Source organism: Watersipora subatra, chromosome 7 (assembly GCF_963576615.1).
Source record: "Watersipora subatra chromosome 7, tzWatSuba1.1, whole genome shotgun sequence".
Classification (NCBI taxonomy): domain Eukaryota; kingdom Metazoa; phylum Bryozoa; class Gymnolaemata; order Cheilostomatida; family Watersiporidae; genus Watersipora; species Watersipora subatra.
Genome location: NC_088714.1, coordinates 42,217,923 through 42,224,832, shown reverse-complemented (window position 1 = coordinate 42,224,832; position 6,910 = coordinate 42,217,923).

Below are 6,910 nucleotides of genomic sequence, written 5' to 3'. Positions count from 1 at the left end.
GCCTGTAGCAGTTGTATAAGGCTGTTGCTCAACGCTATTGCACAGAGCTGCAGCCAAACAATGACTTCTAAAACACGGTTTTGTGTCTCCCGGCTTTAGAAGTAATCATTAATTTCAAGACCCAGAATGTAATTTATAGAAACTAAAATATTTTTATGAGTTCAAACAAACATCTTTTGGTTTAGCAACAGAATTATGCCTTGATGAGCACAATAGTAAAAAACAAAGATAATTCAACTCGGAGAAAAGGGCCATAAATTGTTTAAAATAATTTTGTTGATCAAACACAGTCAAAAAATATACAAGTTGCTACTATAACTCAAACTAAAGTATACAAGTTAATACTATGACTCAGACTAAAGTATACAAGTTGATACTATGACTCAGAATAAAGTATACAAGTTGCTACTATGGCATAGACTAAAGTATATAAGTTGTTACAATGACTAAGACTAAAGTATATAAGTTGCTACTATAACTCAGACTAAAGTATATAATTTGCTACTATAACTCAGACTAAAGTATACAAGTTGCTACTATGACTCAGACTAAAGTATATAAGTTGTTACAATGACTCAGACTAAAGTATATAAGTTGCTACTATAACTCAGACTAAAATATATAATTTGCTACTATGACTCAGACTAAAGTATACAAGTTGCTACTATGACTCAGACTAAAGTATACAAGTTGCTACTATAACTCAGACTAAAATATATAATTTGCTACTATGACTCAGACTAAAGTATACAAGTTGATACTATGACTCAGACTAAAGTATACAAGTTGCTCCTATGACTGAGACTAAAATATACACCAAGGTGATACCGGATTCAAATTAAAATAGCTAGTAGCACATCAGATCATTGAGTTTTGTTTTGGACCTAGAATGTCTATTGACATGAGGTTTATCATTTGTCAGTTAAAAGATGAGCGTTAAGCAAATAGCAAATAAAAGGTCCGTATACTCAAATTTCAGACATGTGTTTGGCAGTTCCACATATTGTAAAAACTAGTCTAATGTCTACACAAAAACTGTATGAGGTACCGCATTAATTAACAAGAACAGTAAGTATGATAAATGTACAGTATATGCCAACTACCAATGATATAATTCATATACATAAAAGAAAAGACACCATCCGACTCCATTCTAATAGATAGGCTGAGGGTTTAAGATAAATTGATTCTCTTATTTAAAGAAAACTGAAATGCAGGTACTGAGCACAGAAAGATTGAACAGGTAATATAGGAACTGACAATAGCTAAGTTCCGACCTCTATTTATTTAAAGAGTAACTCAGAGACTGAGTTAGTTTTAGTATATTATGGAGTAGCGTCTCAGAGAAGGTAGGAATTTTGTAAACAGCAACAACTGACTGTGACAGTTAAATCAGAAGAGTCCTGTAGAAAATTTTTGGCTGCAACAAAAAAAACAACTATTATGGCCAATTGTCAGTTTAGAATGGAAGCCACCTAGTACATTTGAATAATGAGTGCTTCATAGTTAGCCTTAAAAATAATGTTTTTGCTCTTGCTTAACTTGAGAGATAAAACTATGTATAGGGATATATTATTATATATACAGGTAGTTGGTTGTTTACTTGTATATTCATTAACTAGATTATCAAATTCTGTGCATCTCTATAGCAAATGTTGATTTATAAAACATTTGCTATGGAATTTAGCAAACGTTCAAATGTAGCTGATATTGCTGAGCAAATTGGAGACTGCCCAAAAAATTTGATGGATTTATTTGGTAACGATCACTCCAGCACACTCCAGCACACTCAAGCACACTCCAGCACACTCCAGCACACTCCAGCACACTCCAGCACACTCCAGCACACTCCAGCACACTCCAGCACACTCCAGCACACTCCAGCACACTCCAGCACACTCCAGCATACTCCAGCACACTACTGCACACTCCAGCACACTACAGCACACTACTGCACACTCCAGCACACTCCAGCACACTACTGCACACTCCAGCACACTCCAGCACACTCCAGCACACTCCAGCACACTACAGCACACTACTGCATATTCCAGCACACTCCAGCATACTCCAGCACACTACTGCACACTCCAGCACACTACAGCACACTACTGCACACTCCAGCACACTCCATCAGGCTCCAGAACACTGCAGTACACTCCAGCACACTCCAACACCTACTGCACACTTCATCACACTACTGCACACTTCAGCGGACTACAGCAAACAACTGCACACTTCAGCGAATTCCAGCACACTCCAGTACACTCCAGCACACTCCAGCACACTTCAGCACATTCCAGCACACTCCAGCACACGCAAGCTTAATAGAAAGTTTTAGAACAATCCACCGGTCACGAGTAAAAGGCAATGTGACCTACAAAAAGATGAGTGCATGTAAACAAAGGGACTTACTTGCTCAAAATTAGAAAAGTAAAGTTTAAGATATTGATGATGGCAGGTGATGGCAGGTGATGGCAGGTGATGGCAGGTGATGGCAGGTGATGGCAGGTGATGGCAGGTGATGCCAGGTAGAATGAAAGAGAGGAATTGGTGATGGCAGGTAAAATGAAAGAGAGGAACAATGTTAAGAGAAGGACAGCACATCATTATAGATCTACGAGAATGCAAATGCTAACCATTCTCGTTGTCAGCAAGGTAACATGTATGTTCAACTCAAATACTTAACAACCAGTTGAGCTAGCTACTTATCTTTCTTACACATCCTCTACCGATACACACTAGAACCCTCTATTATTGCTTTAAATATCCTTGGAGGTCACTATTTATTTATAAACGTGCTGTAAAAGAGTAAATGGTTACAAAAAGCATAGGAATTTTAGCCAAAGTAAATGGTGTCGAGCCAAACAAACACCTCGATGGTGCTGTAAATAAAGGAGGAATAGAGCAAGTCTCCTAAACGTTCACAGTTGAGGAGTATATTGCCAGCTACAACTGTCTCTGATAGAGTTTGAAGAGTTTTCATTATTGATTTAGCACCTAACTGCCTCTTCTTGAAAAATATGTACGCGCAATTATACTTTTCGTTTTGATTTCCTTACGGTGACCAACTACTAGAACCTAGTAGTTGGTCAGTTCTGTTTACACTTGGCTTTCAACTATAACTATTCCGTGCACAACAATACAGCAATACATATGGAGATGAGCCCCTGTTCAAGAAGGAATATTATACATATATACAGAAAAAAAATTTATATACAAATATATACTGTATACAAAAAACTTTGAAATTTATACATATAGATATTACATATATAAGTATATTAAGTATTTATATACACTTATACATGTATATATACTTATAGAGCTGTATATATACAGTTTTATAAGTATATATATACAAAAGTATATTTATATATATACTTATATTTATATTATCTATATATATATCTCAAAGTTTGTCGTCTGTCCAGCAACAAAGTTTTAGTAGCAAAAAACTCATTTCCCAGTAGATTTGAACTCGTGCCAATTGCAGCTGGCAGTTTACAAACATGCACCCTAACCACAAGGCTAAGTTGCTCTCACCATCTACCGTATATCCTTTTAGTGATTGCGCATGCTACATGTACATTATCTATTATTAATTAATACTATCTTGCTCGTTTGTTACTTTTTGAAATTTTTTAAAAGCTAAGTTTTTTACTTTTACCTCATTTTTTAATTTGTAATTTTCAAATGAGCCGTTGCACTCCAATCTGTAAAAGCTAAATGCTATCCACGTGGACAATTGTATTATCTGGAGTAGGAATTGCCTCTACATTCTGTCTCTATTCAGTTAGACAAAGTCTCAGACAAAAAAGCCTAATATCTCATTTTTACATTTGTATCAGTATCGAGAGGTACCAATATAGTCCATCATAACTTTGAATACAACGAGCTTCTGCTGTAACAGTAGTCCTTTTTATACAATCACTTCTATGTAGTCATTGTTTATTTTTTCTCTTAATTTATTTAAACTGCACAAAAAACTTTTCTCATGAAGTTTAAAAGTAAGAATCGTAAATGTTTTATAAGTTAAAGAAAAATTATCTTTCTGTGCAAAACCTTTTTTGTTACCCGGGCAACACCGAGTATCCCTCTAGTATACTTATATATATAAGGTGGTAAAACAAGGTGGTAAATTGATCATATTTCTATGCTAAATGTACAGATCTTAGCAAGTGTTTAGCTCAAACAGGGCTTGTTACTAGCATGCCTCTGGGCAATAGCTTGTTAACTGTTCCCAGCCCTGATTAAAAGGTGTAACAATCACCCTTAGTTGAAGCAATCCAATTATTAAGCACAGCTGACTTTGACAAGCAAATTAAAGCAAAAGCCTTGGATTGATGAGAAGGGATGTATGGAATATTAGGATCTTAAGCCGTTAGCAACAGCCAAACCTTCGCTATGGAGAGTCATAGAGAACCAAACCTTCACTATGGACAGTCATAGAGAGCCAGACCTTTGCTATGGAAAGTCATAGAGAGCCAGACCTTCGCTATGGAGAGTCATAGAGAGCCAAACCTTTGCTATCGTTCTGGGATTGGGGTTTAGAAGCATTAGTTTGGACAATGAGTTATTGCCTATAGCCCTTCATCTACCATAGATTTATCTTTCTTGTAGGTAATTCTATTGTTCGTAGTTCTATTGATGATACATTGAATAGCCATGCTCTCATATATATGTTTCAGCTCAGTGGAATAGATAGATAAGCAAATTAGTCCATGACCAAAATACAAAAACCAGTAAAGTAAATTATGTGTTTTGGAAAGAAATGTTTTCTTGCATAGCACTGTTCTATAATGTCGATTAACAAAGTGTTGGTGTCTGGTATAAGGTGAAGTAATTTTCTGGAAAAAATAGAAGTGTGTTAAATGACTAGGGAGATTATAATTTGAGTATTTTAAACAGTAAATATCTAAAAACACATTTAGTTCCTCAGCATTGAGGGCATTGAGACCCCTGTCATAACTGTCTATATTAGGTAGCATAACCCAATAGCATAATTTTTCAAATCATTTTAATTTTTCTGTATCAATTTTCGATACAAACGAATACCAGCTTGGAGTTGCATAAAACGACATGAACAATAAATAGATTTGATAAAAGAGTGATAGGCCTTTTTGTTTTACACCTTTTATTTTGAGCTGAACTAGAGCATTAGTTTAGTTTGATGGTCCAGTTTTGAGATGAGTTGACATGAGGCTCGATAGCTGTAAATACTGTCTATATGTATGGCCTGAAGCTTGACACTCTCAGCATTTTTCTCTTCACATTGGTTTTGATGATAAAAGGGCTGCAAACAGTTCTCCTGATCATTAGTACCATAATTGTAAGTAGAAATTGTATAATATTAATATCATTTAACATAAAGCAACCTTTAACAAGCATAGAAATATACTAAATGTAATAGTTACAGTAAAACTCGAGTCATAAAATTTTTTATGTATCAGACACATTTGAATACACAATATTCACGAAGATTTCCCATTTTAAACACATCAATCAGTACTGTGTTGCCCAATAACCTCAAGCAGACAGCAGTTACCATATTTTTGGTCAACTTTTCAGCTGTCTTAGCTTAAGTTATGTTGAGAGTATTATAATGTACAAAATGTATTCACATGCAAAGCAATCTAAACACGATATTACATAGTGTTAATGCAGTTTTAAAACAACCACAAGAGACGAAATCTTTTAAAAGGCATTCATCTTAAATTGCAAATAAACAAACATACAAGAACAAAATGAACCACTAGTTTTAGATAAAAGTTGTGTTACAAAATATTTAGGACATTCACATGCCTTGCTGTTGCATTCCTTGAAAAAAATGGCAAAGCAAATATAACTGGTCGACAACAAACTATTTTCCTGGCATGGCAAGAAATATCCTCATCAACTTTTTTTTATTTTACTGTCCGGTTGGATAGGAGTTTTATTTATCACCAATCAGAAGGAGGAGACTGACAGTTTTTCACAGACACAACAAGAAGAAGAGCAATAGAGATAACCCAATTTTGTAAGCCCGAAGGCTGATTTTGACTTTAAAGCGACGGCAATAGTGACCTTTAAAGGGAATGAAATGCCTAGCTTCAGTATGAGTTTTGAATGCCAACAATTCTTGTGTCATCACCGACAGCCCCCTGAGACTCTGAAAACAGCAAGCTAGTTACCTATATAGCATTTGACCGCGGAGACAGGTGGAATTAGGGAAATTGAACAGCAGCGCACGATCGCTATGATAACAATAATGGCTTGCCTTTAGGTATACAATGTTTTGTAACGATATGAGTACATCTATTTGTAGGGCTTCCTTCTGGTTTACCTTTTCTATACTATTGTAAGAATAAAACAGCACTCTGCTGGTTCTTGGAAACCACTGGAAATGTCTAACCCATGGGTCAGAGGTCAACAATGTGGGTCAGAGGTCAACAATGCTTAATGTTAGTTATTTACACAGGGAAAGAACCTGCAAGACAAAACCTTCATTTGTGGTGATTAAGGACTGTATAATCATCTTTGTTGGTGCTAATACCCATCTTTTCAAAGAGTAATTTTATTTCCATAGACCGAATACTCAAATACCTTGGTGGATGTACAAAATTTAAACAGAAAACATTTTGTACCATTTCAAACTATCACACGCATGTATCAGATTTTATTAAAAATGCTTAGACTTCTATAGGCCTATAACAATAAGAACAGCCAAGGTATAATCAGCACAGTGAGACACTGATACTAGTTGCAGGTGCCGGGGTTAGCTTTACCACTTGGGATAGGCTATACATTCTACCATCTAGACACAGAGCTCTTTTTAAGGAATTATTTTTTGTTCCATTGATGAGAGTAGACTGTACGATGCACGCTTAAAGATAGATGGCCGATAAGGTAGACTCGGGCATTTATCTGT